This window comes from Pseudophryne corroboree, chromosome 4 (assembly GCF_028390025.1).
Source record: "Pseudophryne corroboree isolate aPseCor3 chromosome 4, aPseCor3.hap2, whole genome shotgun sequence".
Classification (NCBI taxonomy): Eukaryota; Metazoa; Chordata; class Amphibia; order Anura; family Myobatrachidae; genus Pseudophryne; species Pseudophryne corroboree.
The window spans coordinates 62,172,488-62,194,030 of NC_086447.1; the positions used below are offsets into that span (position 1 = coordinate 62,172,488).

The following is a 21,543-nucleotide window of genomic DNA, read 5'->3' on the forward strand; positions in this document are numbered from 1 at the left end:
TTGTTTTGCGACAAACTAATCCTGAATTAAATACAACTCAAATAATAATAAACATGTGAGTACCTTTACAAATTAAGACAAATTATAGCCAATCCCTTCTGTAATTAATTGTTTCAAATATCCCTCAAGGAAGAATAAATATTAAATTCAAATTAAGCTAGGGAATAACTGTATTATACCCTGTACAGTTAGTTAGGTTCAATCGCTGCTCTAAACTTGCTAGGGTAAAAATGTTGGATAGTTACAATTTAGGAACGCTGTCCTCTACAATCTTTGATAGAGTCCTAATATGTCACAAATATCCTCATGTATCACTAAGGCAAAATGAGGATTAGTCAATTAGAGTTTGGTAACACACAGCAGTTTTGTGAAACCCCCTAGAAGCTTGGAGGTTAATAAACCACTTTCTTATCTATTTTAATGTTATCAAATTCCACAGGAAAGCTGAGGACTGAGAGTCTGCTCTCCCAGCCTCCATGTGTCCCAGCTCAGGAGCAGACTCCAGCACTGCAAAATCTCTACTCCCAGACAAAGGTAATGTGCTTTTCTGTATTTTCTATGTATGAAATGAGAATTATTCTGCAGTCCTCCTGAAAAAAAGTAACCGACAAGCCCTCTTTAAAAAAAAAAAAAAATTATGTGTACGAAACTCTGTGGCATTGCTTAAAAAATGGTTATTGACCTGTGCTTCCCGAAACTGCGGAAAAATAAGAGTTAAAAATATATAAAACTACTAACAAACAAAAAAAACCTCAAAAATATGATTCAGCATCTTGAAAATGAGTTTTAACAAAAATTCGGAAGAAAATGACAATGAAAACATTACTTTTAAGAATTTGCCTTTTCCAGAAGTAATGTACAACTGTCTACTGCACTAGAGAGATTAAATGGATATCTAAATTTAAAAAATTGTTATGAAACATTAAATTTTGTTTTATTTTCTAAATGAAAAAATAAAAACAAAATGTATTATTATTTCATACATTTGTGGCATAAAATAACATAAAATAGTTATAACGTCTTTGGAAATCTCATTATATTAAACCCTCGGTCTGAATGGAAATCTATTCTGTATATGCCTATTGACTTTAATTGGAATTGCATAAAATGTGTATATTTTGGGTAAATAATTATTGATCTATATTCTAACATGATTACACCAGATTCATGATTTTTTTCATGAAAAAAAAAAACATTTCTGAGTAATAAAAAAACAATTTATGTAGAATTGTACTATATTAATACAAACTACAACTTAAATACAAAATTATTAATAGTATGTTTAATTTTCCCGATTGTTTTTCTGCCAATTGGTTTTTAGTGTCTCTGAAAAATTAATAATTTAGTAACAATTGTAAGCCTCCATCCTAAACTATGTTTTCTCTGTGATTTTTTTGTTGTTGTTATATTTGGTCTTTTTCTATTTTATTTTACTTTTTTATTATAAACATTTCTGGAAAATGTATATATTGCTTTGCATTTTTTTTTACTTGGAAAAATTGGCTTACATATTACTATATTGTTGCTTTTTAAAAACATTTCCAAAATTTGACGGACCCTGACAGATGGGAAAAAGGAGAGTTGAGAAACGTAGTTTCTTCAATACTTAAAAACAATAGTTTTAACTAAGACACATATGGTTATATACTGATTATTATTTCATGACTTTAAGGTTGTGTAAAAAAGAGCAAACAGTCTTTTGGGAGCACGAGATAATGTAAATATCCAACCTGAGTTACTATTGAGTACAAATCACAGGCCTTCACCTCTTTGTGCGGGTGTATCTCTGTTTCAATATTTGTGAATTAAGGAGTCCCTACAGACGAGGCTCCTCGACACACAAAAGATATGACAAATTCTACAATTGTGCTGTACTTTGTCTATAATTTGGAAGGTGGGCAAATTTGATCCAGACATTCATCTGCTCAGGCCGAGTGCTCACATGACTTCCAGTATGTCTGCAGGCTGATATTGCTGTTGCAAAATGGTTGTACACATTGGGCGTGAAAAGCCACATTTACCCACGTGCCTGGTGCAGATCCCAATTTTGATTATTATTGAGCCAATCAATTTTGATTATTGATCTGATCATTTTTTTTTATTGCATTGCTGTAGTTTTCAGGCAACACAAGCTGAGATATCGGCCCCAATGCCCAAAATTGGCTAGAGAAAGGCCTGATCATCTTTACTTAAGCATACCTGAATTAATCTTCCCTCCAACAACTTTGAAGGCTTTTGAAAATGTCTAGGTATTTCGTCTTGGTGAATGTAGTAGTATTGCATCAAGACTCCTGCAGCGCAACACTTACTCTTGCACTCCCAGGCAAAGGGGGCCTAATGTGTTCTACTAAATCTATAACACTAAGGAGCCGCATCTGAGGATGTGCTTTTATAATATCAGTCCATCTGTCCCTGCGATGCCCGCTCCACAGCCAAATTGGGGTATTTTTCATGAAAAATTTCCTAATTATGTGCTGCACATTCGCCGTCGCCCGACTTAGCCGCCGCTACCACCCTCGCCGGCAACCCTCTCCCCATCGCGATTTCATAATGTGGAAAAGGGTGTGAAAACACCTTTTCAGATTATTTTAGTAAAGAAATTGTTAATAAATATGTCTGTAAAACCCCTTTCAGACCGCCACCTATGAACACGGGTTATTGGCACATGAACGCGCATAACACGTGTTCAGGTGCGGTCGGAAAGGTGCCAGGGGAAAAGTACCGGGTCGAGCAGGGCTGAATTCGTGTTCAAACCAGCTCGATGTCCAGTGTGAACGGGAGCCGGGTCGATGTGTTCCGTTTCCCATTCATGTGATCTCCAAGTGCCGCCCCCGCCGCGTCACCACTGACGTCACCAACCTGGCAATATGCTGGGTTGCAGACAGCGGCAACGGGTGCCTGAGGCAGGTCGCACCCTGGGGGCTCCCGTGTCAAGCTCCTGGGTGCGACCCGCCTCAGGCGGTGTGAAAGGTGTATTACTGTAAGCTTTGGTGCTCTCAATGGCACACCTCCCAAAATGCAAAAGTCTTAGGGGCCCATTTATCAACGAGTGCTAAAGCTCGTTGTGAATTATAAAACTCGTTGCATATGATAAATGGTACCCCAGCCAATCAGCTTCCAACTGTCACTTTCAAACATGACAGGCGATTAACACATGACAGTTGGAAGCTGATTGGCTGGAGCACCATATATCAAACGCAACAATTTATCATTCACAACGAGTTTTAGCACTCGTTGATAAATGAGCCCCTTAAATTGTGGTGCGGCATTGCCACCTCCAAAAGGGGAGTGTGATCCCGTCATGCTTTGGGACATACCCACTTCACAGTGGACGTGACAGTCCTGTCAATTTGGGACTGTTCCTCCTAAATCGGGACAGTTGGAAGGTATTACAAAGCCGCCATCTATGTTACTGTTAATAGCCCGTGAACAATCACTTCAAACCACTTAAAATGAATAAACAAATCTAAAAATTAAAAACCGCCAATAGATCCCCCTGAAATATAAGCATAATACTCGGTCAGGCTTATGTTGACAAAAGCCAAGCATCATTACTTAGTATGGCTGGGTAAGAGAAGGCATGGGAACTGCGCCCGCAGTGGTCCTTAAAATACACAGAGCACAAAAGTAAGATCGTCTGATAGATCTGTGAGCGTTTAACGACGCTGCCTCATCCGTGGAGCCATTTATAATGGTTTTATGTGTAAATAAAACAGTCAGAACCGGTGTGGATTTAGTGCGATTACCCTGTGGATGTTTTATTTGTACTTAAAGTGTCTTAAGGGGCTTATTGAAGAATTAACAAGCAATACATCAAGCTTTACAGCAGCAAATCCCTTAACCTACAATTCACCTAAACAGAGAGCAGGTCATTCATCAGACAGCTCAGGAGCAGCTCCGAGACGCAGACCTTAGTGTGACAGTAATATGTACAGCTGGAGTTTATAGTCTTCATGTGATGCCTGTTCATGGGAGAACTGTCCTCCTGAAAAATGACTGCAATATTAATGCTGCTGCATTATTAAAAATGTTCTTTCATTTTACAAAATGGCGTCCTCCGCATTGGAGGATGCCATTTTGTAAAATGAAAGAATATTTTTAATAATGCAGATTATTAATCTGCTAGGAACAACTGGGCCCCCATAGTAAGGCGCACAGGCAGGCCTCAGTGATGTCACAAGCTCCCAGGCGGTTCATAGGCTGCATGTGAATAAACCTTGGTTCAGCCTATAAAATAGCTTTAGTGTAAGCATCTAAATAATTATATAGGATTCTAATAGGCCCTACACACGTAAAGATTTTACTGAACGATATGAACGTTTTCATTCAATAATGAACGAGAACACGTTCATATCGTTCAGTGTGTAGGCACCAACGATGAAGGATGCGCGGGCCCCGTTCATCGTCGGTGCCGGCTCGTTCATACCTGCAGGCCAATATGGACAATCTCGTCCATATTAGCATGCAGGGCTATGGAGCTGAGTGATGCGGGGAGTGAAGAAACTTCGCTCCCCCGTCACGCCCCCCTTCCCCTGCGCCGCCGGGTCGTGTAGGGCCCTTAAGCTTCTTTTCTATGAGTCACAAACATTTATAGAACATTAAAGTTACAAAAGGCAGATCAAGGCCAATAGATTACAGCAATGCTTTAAAAAGCAAAATCAACCTAGTTTTGACTTTTAAATTATTGCCGCTTTAAAAATACTGGCTAACTGAAATCGAACCTATGCCTTCAACTTGTAGGCTGTTAAACAAGGGTCTGTATGCGCTGTATGAGGAGCACATTGTCAGCACAGGAACTTGGAAAGAAGAAGAACAATGCTTGGAGCCTCCACCTGTACTCCCACCGCCAGTCACTGTGCTCTTCCTCCTGCACTGTATGAGGAGCACACTGGGTGCACGGGAACTGGGGAGGGAGTGTAAAGGTGCTCAGTGACACTGTACCTCTACTTTCACTGTCAGTCACTGTGCTCTTCCTCCTGCACTGTATGAGGAGCACACTGAGCACAGGAACTGGGGAGGCAGAGGAAGTGTGCTCAGTCACACCGTATCTCTACTCCAACTGTCAGTCATTGTGCTCTTCCTCCTGCACTGTATGAGGAGCACATTGGGTGCACAGGAACTGGGGAGGCAGAGGAAAGGTGCTCAGTGACACTGTACCTCTACTCCCACTGTCAGTCACTGTGCTCTTCCTCCTGCACTGTATGAGGAGCACACTGAGCACAGGAACTGGGGAGGCAGAGGAAGTGTGCTTAGTGACACTGTACCTCTACTTTCACTGTCAGTCACTGTGCTCTTCCTCCTGCACTGTATGAGGAGCACACTGAGCACAGAAACTGGGGAGGCAGAGGAAAGGTGCTCAGTCACACCGTATCTCTACTCCAACTGTCAGTCATTGTGCTCTTCCTCCTGCACTGTATGAGGAGCACACTGGGAGCACAGGAAATAGGGGGAAGAGGAAAGGTGCTCAGGTACATTGTACCTCTATTTCCACTGTCAGTCACTGTGCTCTTCCTCCTGCACTGTATGAGGAGCACACTGAGCACAGAAACTGGGGAGGCAGAGGAAAGGTGCTCAGTCACACCGTATCTCTACTCCAACTGTCAGTCATTGTGCTCTTCCTCCTGCACTGTATGAGGAGCACACTGAGCACAGAAACTGGGGAGGCAGAGGAAGTGTGCTCAGTCACACCGTATCTCTACTCCAACTGTCAGTCATTGTGCTCTTCCTCCTGCACTGTATGAGGAGCACACTGGGTGCATGGGAACTGGGGAGGCAGAGGAAGTGTGCTCAGTGACACTGTACCTCTACTCCCACTGTCAGTTACTGTGCTCTTCCTCCTGCACTGTATGAGGAGCACATTGGCTGCAAAGGAACTGGGGAGGCAGAGGAAGTGTGCTCAGTGACACCGTACCTCTACTCCCACTGTCAGTCACTGTGCTCTTCCTCCTGCACTGTATGAGGAGCACACTGGGTGCACAGGAACTGGGGAGGCAGAGGAAGTGTGCTCAGTGACACTGTACCTCTACTCTTAATGTCAGTCATTGTGCTCTTCCTCCTGCACTGTATGAGGAGCACATTGGGAGCACAGGAAATAGGGGGAAGAGGAAAGGTGCTCAGGTACATTGTACCTCTATTTCCACTGTCAGTCACTGTGCTCTTCCTCCTGCACTGTATGAGGAGCACATTGGGTGCACAGGAACTGGGGAGGGAGTGTAAGGGTGCTCAGTGACCCTGTACCTCTACTCCCACTGTCAGTCACTTTGCTCTTCCTCCTGCACTGTATGAGGAGCACACTGGGTGCACAGGAACTGGGGAGAAAGAGTATAGATGCTTGGAGACATCGTACCCCTCTACTCCCACTGTCAGTCACTATGGGCCTAATTCAGCCCTGATCGCTCACTAGCTATTTTTTGTAGCGCTGCGATCAGATAGTCGCCGCCTATACGGGAGTGTATTTTCGCTTTGCAAGTGTGCGAACGCTTGTGCAGCCAAGTGGTACAAAAAAGTTTTGAGCTGTTTCTGAGTTGCCCAGAACTTACTCAGCCGCTGCGATCACTTCAGCCTGTCTGGTCCCGGAATTGACGTCAGACACCCGCCCTGCAAACGCCTGGACACGCCTGTGTTTTTCCAAACACTCCCAGAAAACGGTCAGTTGCCACCCACAAACGCCTTCTTCCTGTCAATCTCCTTGCAAACGGCTGTGCGAATGGATTCTTCATTAAATCCATCGCTCAGCAACGATCCGCTTTGTACCCGTGCGACATGCCTGCGCATTGCGGTGCATACGCATGCGCAGTTGTGACCTAATCGGCTCAGTTACATCATTGTATGCACAGACCTGCACAGTCACTACATAGCTCTAATACATGATATGGGGAGTCATGACACTCTCCTGCATGTGATGTACATGTGTACACGTGTGTTACATGCATGGTGAGTATGTGTCTGTGATGAACACATATGTTACATGTATGGTGTGTTTACTTTTTTCTGAAAGGACATGAACAGCCTCCAACATGTGATGCACACTTATGTGAAATTCATAGTTTGTATCTTCCGAGAAGGCATACACATTGTCCTTCATATAATGTACACATATGTGTGCACTGCATGGTATGTATGTATGTTCTGAGAATGTGTGACCAACCTCCTGCATTAGATGTACACATGTGTGACATGCATGGAGTGTATGTTCTAAGGAAGCATGACCTCCAGCCTGCATAATATGTACACGTGTGACATGCATGGCATGTGTGTTTTGAGAAGGCATGACCTCCAGCCTTTATGAGATTCACACATGTGTGACATGCATGGCATGTATATTCTGAGAAGGCATGACCTGCAGCCTGCATGAGAGGCATGCATGTGTGACATGCATGGCATGTATGTTCTGAGAAGGCATGACCTTCAGCCTGCATGAGAGGCATACATGTGTGACATGCATGGCATGTATGATTTGAGATTTGAGGAAGCATGACCTCCAGCCTGCATGAGATGTACACATTTGACATGCATGGAGTGTATGTTCTGAGAAGGCATGACCTCTGGTCTGCATGAGATGCACACATGTGTGACACGCATGGCATGTATGTTCTGAGAAGGCATGACCTCCAGCCTGCAGAGATGCACACATGTGTGACACGCATGGCATATATGTTCTGAGAAGGCATGACCTCCAGCCTGCAGAGATGCACACATGTGTGACACACATGGCATGTATGTTCTGAGAAGGCATGACCTCCAGCCTGCAGGAGATGCACACATGTGTGACATGCATGGAGTGTATGTTCTGAGAAGGCATGACCTCCAGCCTGCAGAGATGCACACATGTGTGACACGCATGGCATGTATGTTCTGAGAAGGCATGACCTCCAGCCTGCATGAGATGCACACATGTGTGACATGCATGGTGTGTCAGTGCATATGCTCCCCGGGTGTTGGAGGCTTGGCAGGCAGGGAACCTGGCCGGGTCAGCATCAGATAATAATACTCCCTGCTCCCTATCTGCAGGAACTGTATCCCGGCAGGCGTCAGTCTGTGGCAGGGAGATCCAGCCCAAGTGTCACACTGATGAAAAGAAACAGACTAACGAGCTTTTAATGACTGGAAAACGCCCATAAGTCACTGACACTTCCAGCAGGCACCTGTGTGCTCACAAAGCACTGACTGAGTCATGGGTCACCTACCTATAGTGCTCAGGCAGCAGGGGAACTACAAGTCCCAGCGTCAGGCTGAGACTCTGGATCAGTAGCAGCTGGAAGGCCACATATTGGCTAATGCTGAAAATACACTGTATACCCAGCCCAGCAATGGCACACCATGCCCCATTATGGGCCCTCATTCCGAGTTGATCGCTCGCAAGGCGATTTTAGCAGAGTTACACACGCTAAGCCGCCGCCTACTGGGAGTGAATCTTAGCTTCTTAAAATTGCGACCGATGTATTCGCAATATTGCGATTACAAACTACTTAGCAGTTTCAGAGTAGCTTCAGACTTACTCGGCATCTGCGATCAGTTCAGTGCTTGTCGTTCCTGGTTTGACGTCATAAACACACCCAGCGTTCGCCCAGACACTCCTCCGTTTCTCCGGCCACTCCTGCGTTTTTTCCGGAAACGGTAGCGTTTTTAACCACACGCCCATGAAACGCCGTGTTTCCGCCCAGTAACACCCATTTCCTGTCAATCACATTACGATCGCCGGAGCGAAGAAAAAGCCGTGAGTAAAAATACTATCTTCATTGTTAAATTACTTGGCGCAGTCGCAGTGCGAATAATGCGCATGCGTACTAAGCGGAATTTCACTGCGATGCGATGAAATATACCGAGCGAACGACTCGGAATGAGGGCCATTATGTGGGTTATATTCTGACACCAGAGTGAGGAACAGCCGTGTTATATCTGTTACGTGTATCTGTATATTGGGATTACCCTCATTAGATTGAAGGCTATATTATACTGATACCCTGTGTGCTGTGTATGCGGGGAATGGGTCGGATGGCACAGCAGAGGTGTGACTGGGGTGCGGAGGGCATGATACTGTATAATGCTACATGTAAAGTAGCTGTGACTAATTACCATCAGGTCGCCTGGTGTCACCTACAGAGTGACAGGGGAGGCTTGTTACACAGAGTGCTGTATGAATGTGTAAGCGGAATATAACACTCAGTATAGACTCCTGCAGTCAGCCAGGTGAGTGTGCCAGCCTCAGCCCCTAGCCCCAGTGTCCTCAGTGCCCAGCCTCAACGTTTACCAGTACCAGCCTCAGTATTCCCCAGAACCCAGCCTTAGTGTTCCATAGTACCCACCCACAGTGTCCTCAGTACCCAACCTCAGTGCCCTCAGTAACCAGCATCAGTGTCCCTCAGTGCCCAGCCTCAGTGTCCCTCAGTGCCCAGCCTCAATGCTCCCCAGTACTAGCCTCAGTGTCCCTCAGTACCCAACCTCAGTGTCTCTCAGTACCCAGCCTCAACGTTTCCCTGTTCCAGCCTCAGTGTCCCTCAGTACCCAGCCTTAGTGCTCCACAGTACCCACCCACAGTGTCCTCAGTACCCAAACTCAGTGCCCTCAGTAACCAGCCTCAGTGTCCCTCAGTGCCCAGCCTCAGTGTCTCTCAGTGCCCAACCTCAGTGTCCCTCATTACCCAGCCTTAGTGCTCCACAGTACCCACCCACAGTGTCCTCAGTACCCAAACTCAGTGCCCTCAGTAACCAGCCTCAGTGTCCCTCTGTACCCAGCCTCAAAGTTTCCCTGTACCAGCCTCAGTGTCTCTCAGTACCCAACCTCAGTGTCCCTCAGTACCCAGCCTCAGTGTCCGTCAGTACCCAGCCTCAGTGTCCCTCAGTACCCAGCCTCAGTGTCACTCAGTACCAGCCTCAGTGTCCGTCAGTACCCAGCCTCAGTGTCCCTCAGTACCCAGCGTCAGGGTCCTCCACTTCCTTCTAAATGGTACTGTGCCTAGCCTGAGTATTCCTCACTATTCAACCACGGTATAAAATGTGTGTTGGGTCTTTTTACTATAATATAAACTCATATACTGTATTGTTCATGAAAACGAAAATATTATTTATGTACATTATTATTAGTTTTATTTGTAAAAGGAAAAAAAAACGGTTGTAATTATAATAGTATAATTAAAGCAATACATTTTATTGTATAATTCTAAACATAGTGATGTGTGTGTGTGTGTGTGTGTGTGTGTGTGTGTGTGTGTGTGTGTAACTATATATATATATATATATAAAAATGATTATTATTAATAATAATAATTATATTATTATTATTATTATTATTATTAATATTATTATTATTATTATTTATTAGTATTATTATTTGTTATTATTATTATTATTATTATTTGTGCTTATTATTCTTTTATGTATGTGACATGTAATAACACAAGTCAGAAACAACAGTAAGAAATGTATGTAATAATTCGGAAATAGCATTTACCCCACTGCTCCCTATACCAAATACTATACATTTATATAAGAGACTATATACAGTATTTCTTGTTGTACTTAGAGTTACCCTCAGCTGTCATTAGAACAAGTTACATTATGTGCGTTGCTGTAATAATGATATTATATTATGAATATTGCACATTTGGAGTCTCTGTAACACCTGGATAAGGAATTAGCGCAGTGATATAAGTACACGCATCTCTGTTAGTGAATGTAATAATAATAATGCATGTTACTAACCACTAATAATAATGAGTAAATCAGCGGCAGAGCCGGTATACGCGGTGTGTCTCGGGGAATGATACATAGTAACAATATTATCAGCAACACTTTCCTCAGTTATATCCCTTTGATGATCGGTCAGTGTTCTCTCCAATTAATGTGCCCCATGAGGGTCTGGGGCGGGGGAGGGGGCTCAGTCGTCATTATTAGTTATTATATTCCCATTCCCGGTAACCGAATAATCAGCGGATGATATTGTACTACAGCATCACTGTATGCCACATATAGATAGTCACTATAGTAGTAGTAATAATAATAATAATAATAATAATAATAATATATAAATAATAATCAACCTGTTATCACTGCAATATTTTATGTGTAGAATTAAATTATGTAATTAATACATATAGAAATAGTAGGCGAGTTTAGCCTGGATCTCCACGGAAAATACGCACAGCTTTCAGGCGCAACCATTCAGCAGGCACAGTGCTAAAGTCACAGTCATATCTATGTGTATAATTCTCGTTATATCTGTTGTATATAAAAATATATAAATATGTACTATGCAAATCTATATTAGTTAGACACAAAATAGAGTGCAAAGTGAATTTATGTGCGTATAATAATAATAATAATAATAATTTATTTTTGATGGCAGCAGTAGAAGTAGTTTTAGTAGTGGTAATAAGAATAATAACAATAATAATAATAATAATAATAATAATAATAATAATAATTATTATTATTATTATTATTACTAATAATAATAATAATAATAATAATAATAATAATAATAAAAAATGGTATGTTTATAATATTACTTCTTAAAATTATTTTATTGTTAGACACTATTTTGATATTATTATCACGATTATAATTATGAAGATTATGATTATGCTGGTTGTTATAATAATAATAATAATAATAATAATAATAATAATAATAATAATAATAATAATAATAATAATATATATATATAATAAGTTTTAGAATAATATTTATTATAATTATGTTAATGTTACACATAATTATGTTTGTTATTATTATTATTATTACTACTACTACTACTACTACTATTATTATTATTATTATTATTATTATTATTATTATTACTATTATTACTTGCATCTGTATGTAACTGGATATCAGTCAGTGTTACACAGGCAGCAGGGATACAGACTATAGGAAGTGATACATAATGTGTATGTACTGTTAGTAATACTGACACAAAGTAGCCTACAGCATTGTTACAGAAGTTATGTTCTGGATGTCAGGACTGGAGATGTTACAGAACAGTGCTCTCTGTATAATGCAATAGGAATGGTTTGTGTGTGTGATGGGCACAGTATTGGTAGAGTGCTGTACACATTGTAGTACCAGTTCTCTGATGTGTGGGTATAGCATACCGCCGGCTGACACGACACCTGGCAGTGTGTATTATTCAGAGGGTCTGTAGCCCATGGGTAGATCTATCCCTCGGTGGACTCAGCTACCTTGGTGGGGATTACACAGTGAATATGTGGAGCCTCTGTAAATAAGTATTAGTTCCCTATTTCATTATAAGTAAAATCAATAGTATAATAAAGTCTGCACTTTGCACGGCATCCGGAGTGATCAATAAGGTCCAAGGTTAATGTGTACAATGAGGAACCTCCTGGCAGTTACCCCAAGTCCTAGCAAACAATATAATATGTAGCAAAGGACAAGAAAGAGCAAAGAGACTAATTTGTCATCTCCTGTGCATTATCCTGCATCTCCTCTACATTATCCCGCATCTCCTGTACATTATCCTGCATCTCCTGTACATTATCCTGCATCTCCTGTACATTATCCTGCATCTCCTCTGCATTATCCTGCATCTCCTGTACATTATCCTGCCTCTCCTGTACATTGTCCTGCATCTCCTGTACATTATCCTGCCTCTCCTGTGCATTATACTGCATCTCCTCTACATTATCCCGCATCTCCTGTACATTATCCTGCATCTCCTGTACATTATCCTGCATCTCCTGTACATTATCCTGCATCTCCTCTGCATTATCCTGCCTCTCCTGTGCATTATCCTGCATCTCCTGTACATTATCCTGCATCTCCTGTACATTATCCTGCATCTCCTCTGCATTATCCTGCCTCTCCTGTGCATTATCCTGCATCTCCTCTACATTATCCTGCATCTCCTGTACATTATCTTTCATCTCCTGTACATTATCCTGCCTCTCCTGTGCATTATCCTGCATCTCCTCTACATTATCCTGCATCTCCTGTACATTATCCTGCATCTCCTGTACATTGTCCTGCATCTCCTCTACATTATCCTGCCTCTCCTGTGCATTATCCTGCCTCTCCTGTGCATTATTCTGCATCTGCTGTACATTATCCTGCCTCTCCTGTACATTATCCTGCATCTCCTGTACATTATCCTGCCTCTACTATACATTATCCTGCATCTCCTGTACATTATCCTGCATCTACTGTACATTATCCTGCCTCTCCTGTGCATTATCCTGCATCTCCTGTACATTATCCTGCATCTGCTGTACATTATCCTGCCTCTCCTGCCCATTATCCTGCATCTCCTCTACATTATCCTGCATCTCCTGTACATTATCCTGCATCTCCTGTACATTATCCTGCCTCTCCTGTGCATTATCCTGCATCTCCTGTACATTATCCTGCATCTCCTGTACATTATCCTGCCTCTCCTGTACATTATCCTGCATCTCCTCTACATTATCCCGCATCTCCTGTACATTATCCTGCATCTCCTGTACATTATCCTGCCTTTCCTGTGCATTATCCTGCATCACCTGTACATTATCCTGCATCTCCTGTACATTATCCTGCATCTCCTCTACATTATCCTGCATCTACTGTACATTATCCTGCATCTCCTCTACATTATCTTTCATCTCCTGTACATTATCCTACATCTACTGTACATTATCCTGCATCTCCTCTACATTATCCTGCATCTCCTCTACATTATCCTTCATCGTCTGTACATTATCCTTCATCTCCTGTACATTATCCTGCATCTCCTGTACATTATCCTGCATCTCCTCTACATTATCCTTCATCGTCTGTACATTATCCTTCATCTCCTGTACATTATCCTGCCTCTCCTGAGCATTATCCTGCATCTACTGTACATTATCCTGCATCTCCTGTACATTATCCTGCATCTCCTTTACATTATCCTGCATCTCCTCTACATTATCCTTCATCGTCTGTACATTATCCTTCATCTCCTGTACATTATCCTGCATCTCCTTTACATTATCCTGCATCTCCTCTACATTATCCTTCATCGTCTGTACATTATCCTGCATCTCCTGTACATTATCCTGCCTCTCCTGTACATTATCCTGCATCTCCTGTACATTATCCTGCATCTCCTCTATATTATCCTGCCTCTCCTGTGCATTATCCTGCCTCTCCTGTGCATTATCCTTCATCGTCTGTACATTATCCTTCATCTCCTGTACATTATCCTGCATCTCCTGTACATTATCCTGCATGTCCTCTACATTATCCTGCATCTCATCTACATTATCCTTCATCGTCTGTACATTATCCTTCATCTCCTGTACAATATCCTGCATCTCCTGTACATTATCCTGCCTCTCCTGTACATTATCCTGCATCTACTGTACATTATCCCGCATCTCCTGTACATTATCCTACATCTCCTGTACATTATCCTGCATCTCCTGTACATTATCCTGCATCTCCTGTACATTATCCTGCCTCTCCTGTGCATTATCCTTCATCGTCTGTACATTATCCTTCATCTGCTGTACATTATACTGCATCTCCTGTACATTATCCTGCATGTCCTCTACATTATCCTGCATCTCCTCTACATTATCCTTCATCGTCTGTACATTATCCTGCATCTCCTGTACATTATCCTGCCTCTCCTGTGCATTATCCTGCATCTCCTGTACATTATCCCGCATCTACTGTACATTATCCTGTATCTCCTGTGCATTATCCTTCATCTCCTGTACATTATCCCGCATCTCCTCTACATTATCCCGCATCTACTGTACATTATCCTGCATCTACTGTACATTATCCTTCATCTTCTGTACATTATCCTGCATCTCCTCTACATTATCCCGCATCTACTGTACATTATCCTGCATCTACTGTACATTATCCTGCATCTACTGTACATTATCCTGCATCTCCTCTACATTATCCTGCATCTCCTCTACATTATCCTGCATCTCCTGTACATTATCCTGCATCTCCTCTACATTATCCTGCATCTACTGTACATTATCCTGCATGTCCTGTACATTATCCTGAATCTCCTGTACATTATCCTACATCTCCTCTACATTATCCTGCATCTCCTGTACATTATCCTGCATCTCCTGTACATTATCCTGCATCTCCTCTACATTATCCTGCATCTGCTGTACATTATCCTGCATCTCCTGTACATTATCCTGCATCTCCTGTACATTATCCTGCATCTCCTATACATTATCCTGCATCTCCTGTACATTATCCTGCATCTCCTGTACATTATCCTGCATCTCCTGTGCATTATCCTGCATCTCCTGTGCATTATCCTGTATCTGCTGTGCATTATCCTGCATCTGCTGTACATTATCCTGCATCTCCTGTGCATTATCCTGCGTCTCCTGTACATTATCCTGCATCTACTGTGCATTATCCTGCATCTCCTGTACATTATCATGCCTCTCCTGTGCATTATCCTGCATCTCCTGTACATTATCCTGCATCTCCTGTACATTATCCTGTATCTGCTGTGCATTAGCCTGCCTCTCCTATACATTATCCTGCATCTCCTATACATTATCCTGCCTCTCCTGTACATTATCCTGCCTCTCCTGTACATTATCCTGCATCTCCTCTACATTATCCTGCATCTCCTCTACATTATCCTGCATCTACTGTACATTATCCTGCATCTCCTGCCCATTATCCTGCCTCTCCTGCCCATTATCCTGCATCTGCTGTACATTATCCTGCCTCTCCTGCACATTATCCTGCATCTGCTGTACATTGTCCTGCCTCTCCTGTGCATTATCCTGCCTCTCCTGTGCATTATCCTGCATCTCCTGTACATTATCCTGCATCTACTGTACATTATCCTGCATCTACTGTACATTATCCTGCCTCTCCTGCCCATTATCCTGCATCTGCTGTACATTATCCTGTATCTCCTGTACATTATCCTGCCTCTCCTGTACATTGTGCTGCATCTCCTGTACATTATCCTGCATCTCCTGTACATTATCCTGCCTCTCCTGCCCATTATCCTGCATCTGCTGTACATTATCCTACCTCTCCTGCCCATTATCCTGCATCTGCTGTACATTATCCTGCATCTCCTGTACATTATTCTGCCTCTCCTATACATTATCCTGCATATCCTGTACATTATCCTGCATCTCCTCTACATTATCCTGCATCTCCTATACATTATCCTGCATCTCCTGTACATTATCCTGCCTCTCCTGCCCATTATCCTGCATCTGCTGTACATTATCCTGCATCTCCTGTACATTATTCTGCCTCTCCTATACATTATCCTGCATCTCCTGTACATTATCCTGCATCTCCTCTACATTATCCTGCATCTCCTGTACATTATCCTGCATCTCCTCTACATTATCCTGCATCTCCTCTACATTATCCTGCCTCTCCTATACATTATCCTGCATCTCCTGTACATTAACCCGCATCTCCTCTACATTATCCTGCATCTCCTCTACATTATCCTGCATCTCCTGTACATTATCCCGCATCTCCTGTACATTATCCCACATCTCCTCTACATTATCCTGCATCTCCTGTACATTATCCTGCATCTCCTCTACATTATCCTGCATCTCCTCTACATTATCCTGCCTCTCCTATACATTATCCTGCATCTCCTGTACATTATCCCGCATCTCCTCTACATTATCCTGCATCTCCTCTACATTATCCTGCATCTCCTGTACATTATCCCGCATCTCCTGTACATTATCCCACATCTCCTCTACATTATCCTGCATCTCCTCTACATTATCCTGCATCTCCTGTACATTATCCTGCATCTCCTGTACAATATCCTGCATCTCCTCTACATTATCCTGCATCTCCTCTACATTATCCTGCCTCTCCTGTACATTATCCTGCATCTCCTGTACATTATCCTGCATCTCCTGTACATTATCCTGCATCTCCTGTGCATTATCCTGTATCTCCTGTACATTATCCTGCATCTCCTGTACATTATCCTGCATCTCCTGTACATTATCCTGCCTCTCCTGTGCATTATCCTGCATCTCCTGTACATTATCCTGCATCTCCTGTACATTATCTTGCATCTCCTGTGCATTATCCTGCATCTCCTGTACATTATCCTGCATCTCCTGTACATTATCCTGCCTCTCCTGTGCATTATCCTGCATCTCCTGTACATTATCCTGCCTCTCCTATACATTATCCTGCATCTACTGTACATTAACCTGCCTCTCCTGTACATTATCCTGCATCTCCTGTACATTATCCTGCATCTCCTGTACATTATCCTGCCTCTCCTGTACATTGTCCTGCATCTCCTCTACATTACCCTGCATCTCCTGTACATTATCCTGCCTCTCCTGCCCATTATCCTGCATCTGCTGTACATTATCCTGCCTCTCCTGTACATTATCCTGCATCTCCTGTACATTATCCTGCCTCTCCTGTACATTGTCCTGCATCTCCTCTACATTATCCTGCGTCTCCTGAATATTATCCTGCATCTCCTCTACATTATCCTGCATCTCCTGTGCATTATCCTGCATCTCCTGTACATTATCCTGCATCTCCTGTGCATTATCCTGCATCTCCTGTACATTATCCTGCATCTCCTGTACATTATCCTGCCTCTCCTGTACATTGTCCTGCATCTCCTCTACATTATCCTGCATCTCCTGTACATTATCCTGCCTCTCCTGTGCATTATCCTGCATCTCCTGTGCATTATCCTGTATCTGCTGTGCATTATCTTGTATCTGCTGTGCATTATCCTGCATCTGCTGTACATTATCCTGCATCTCCTGTGCATTATCCTGCGTCTCCTGTACATTATCCTGCATCTCCTGTGCATTATCCTGCATCTCCTGTACATTATCATGCCTCTCCTGTGCATTATCCTGCATCTCCTGTACATTATCCTGCATCTCCTGTACATTATCCTGTATCTGCTGTGCATTATCCTGCCTCTCCTATACATTATCCTGCATCTCCTATACATTATCCTGCCTCTACTGTACATTATCCTGCCTCTCCTGTACATTATCCTGCATCTCCTCTACATTATCCTACATCTCCTCTACATTATCCTGCATCTACTGTACATTATCCTGCATCTCCTGCCCATTATCCTGCCTCTCCTGCCCATTATCCTGCATCTGCTGTACATTATCCTGCCTCTCCTGCACATTATCCTGCATCTGCTGTACATTGTCCTGCCTCTCCTGTGCATTATCCTGCCTCTCCTGTGCATTATCCTGCATCTCCTCTACATTATCCTGCATCTACTGTACATTATCCTGCATCTACTGTACATTATCCTGCCTCTCCTTCCCATTATCCTGCATCTGCTGTACATTATCCTGTATCTCCTGTACATTATCCTGCCTCTCCTGTACATTGTGCTGCGTCTCCTGTACATTATCCTGCATCTCCTGTACATTATCCTGCCTCTCCTGCCCATTATCCTGCATCTGCTGTACATTATCCTACCTCTCCTGCCCATTATCCTGCATCTGCTGTACATTATCCTGCATCTCCTGTACATTATTCTGCCTCTCCTATACATTATCCTGCATATCCTGTACATTATCCTGCATCTCCTCTACATTATCCTGCATCTCCTGTACATTATCCTGCATCTCCTCTACATTATCCTGCATCTCCTCTACATTATCCTGCCTCTCCTATACATTATCCTGCATCTCCTGTACATTATCCCGCATCTCCTCTACATTATCCTGCATCTCCTCTACATTATCCTGTATCTCCTGTACATTATCCTGCCTCTCCTGTACATTGTGCTGCGTCTCCTGTACATTATCCTGCATCTCCTGTACATTATCCTGCCTCTCCTGCCCATTATCCTGCATCTGCTGTACATTATCCTGCATCTCCTGTACATTATTCTGCCTCTCCTATACATTATCCTGCATATCCTGTACATTATCCTGCATCTCCTCTACATTATCCTGCATCTCCTGTACATTATCCTGCATCTCCTCTACATTATCCTGCATCTCCTCTACATTATCCTGCCTCTCCTATACATTATCCTGCATCTCCTGTACATTATCCCGCATCTCCTCTACATTATCCTGCATCTCCTCTACATTATCCTGTATCTCCTGTACATTATCCTGCCTCTCCTGTACATTGTGCTGCGTCTCCTGTACATTATCCTGCATCTCCTGTACATTATCCTGCCTCTCCTGCCCATTATCCTGCATCTGCTGTACATTATCCTGCATCTCCTGTACATTATTCTGCCTCTCCTATACATTATCCTGCATCTCCTGTACATTATCCTGCATCTCCTCTACATTATCCTGCATCTCCTGTACATTATCCTGCATCTCCACTACATTATCCTGCATCTCCTCTACATTATCCTGCCTCTCCTATACATTATCCTGCATCTCCTGTACATTATCCCGCATCTCCTCTACATTATCCTGCATCTCCTCTACATTATCCTGCATCTCCTGTACATTATCCCGCATCTCCTGTACATTATCCCACATCTCCTCTACATTATCCTGCATCTCCTGTACATTATCCTGCATCTCCTCTACATTATCCTGCATCTCCTCTACATTATCCTGCCTCTCCTATACATTATCCTGCATCTCCTGTACATTATCCCGCATCTCCTCTACATTATCCTGCATCTCCTCTACATTATCCTGCATCTCCTGTACATTATCCCGCATCTCCTGTACATTATCCCACATCTCCTCTACATTATCCTGCATCTCCTCTACATTATCCTGCATCTCCTGTACATTATCCTGCATCTCCTGTACAATATCCTGCATCTCCTCTACATTATCCTGCATCTCCTCTACATTATCCTGCCTCTCCTGTACATTATCCTGCATCTCCTGTACATTATCCTGCATCTCCTGTACATTATCCTGCATCTCCTGTGCATTATCCTTCATCTCCTGTACATTATCCTGCATCTCCTGTACATTATCCTGCATCTCCTGTACATTATCCTGCCTCTCCTGTGCATTATCCTGCATCTCCTGTACATTATCCTGCATCTCCTGTACATTATCTTGCATCTCCTGTGCATTATCCTGCATCTCCTGTACATTATCCTGCATCTCCTGTACATTATCCTGCCTCTCCTGTGCATTATCCTGCATCTCCTGTACATTATCCTGCCTCTCCTATACATTATCCTGCATCTACTGTACATTAACCTGCCTCTCCTGTACATTATCCTGCATCTCCTGTACATTATCCTGCATCTCCTGTACATTATTCTGCCTCTCCTGTACATTGTCCTGCATCTCCTCTACATTATCCTGCATCTCCTGTACATTATCCTGCCTCTCCTGCCCATTATCCTGCATCTGCTGTACATTATCCTGCTTCTCCTGTACATTATCCTGCATCTCCTGTACATTATCCTGCCTCTCCTGTACATTGTCCTGCATCTCCTCTACATTATCCTGCGTCTCCTGAATATTATCCTGCATCTCCTCTACATTATCCTGCATCTCCTGTGCATTATCCTGCATCTCCTGTACATTATCCTGCATCTCCTGTGCATTATCCTGCATCTCCTGTACATTATCCTGCATCTCCTGTACATTATCCTGCCTCTCCTGTACATTGTCCTGCATCTCCTCTACATTATCCTGCATCTCCTGTACATTATCCTGCCTCTCCTGCCCATTATCCTGCATCTGCTGTACATTATCCTGCCTCTCCTGTACATTATCCTGCATCTCCTGTACATTATCCGGCCTCTCCTGTACATTGTCCTGCATCTCCTCTACATTATCCTGCGTCTCCTGAATATTATCCTGCATCTCCTCTACATTATCCTGCATTTCCTGTACATTATCCTGCATCTCCTGTGCATTATCCTGCATCTCCTGTACATTATCCTGCATCTCCTGTACATTATCCTGCATCTCCTGTGCATTATCCTGCATCTCCTGTACATTATCCTGCATCTCCTGTACATTATCCTGCTTCTCCTGTACATTATCCTGCATCTCCTGTACATTATCCTGCATCTCCTGTACATTATCCTGCATCTCCTGTACATTATCCTGCATCTCCTGTGCATTATCCTGCATCTCCTGTACATTATCCTGCATCTCCTGTACATTATCCTGCCTCTCCTGTGCATTATCCTGCATCTCCTGTACATTATTCTGCATCTCCTCTACATTATCCTGCATCTCCTCTACATTATCCTGCATCTCCTGTACATTATCCTGCATCTCCTGTGCATTATCCTGCATCTCCTGTACATTATCCTGCATCTCCTGTACATTATCCTGCATCTCCTGTACATTATCCTGCATCTCATGTACATTATCCTGCATCTCCTGTACATTATCCTGCCTCTCCTGTACATTGTCCTGCATCTCCTCTACATTATCCCGCATCTCCTGTACATTATCCTGCATCTCCTGTACATTATCCTGCATCTCCTGTACATTATCCTGCATCTCCTCTGCATTATCCTGCCTCTCCTGTGCATTATCCTGCATCTCCTGTACATTATCCTGCATCTCCTGTACATTATCCTGCATCTCCTCTGCATTATCCTGCCTCTCCTGTGCAT

General features: G+C 43.0%; 1 protein-coding gene across 1 annotated transcript in view; it reads left to right on the plus strand.

Annotated features, from left to right (window-relative positions):
- The first annotated feature begins 457 nt into the window (after positions 1-457).
- Positions 458-21,543, plus strand: part of GATA4 (GATA binding protein 4) — a 155,579-nt gene continuing 134,493 nt past the window's right edge. Inside the window, exon 1 of the mRNA XM_063915100.1 lies at positions 458-534. The gene's annotated coding sequence lies outside the window, so the exon portion shown is untranslated. The remainder of the gene's footprint in view (positions 535-21,543) is intronic.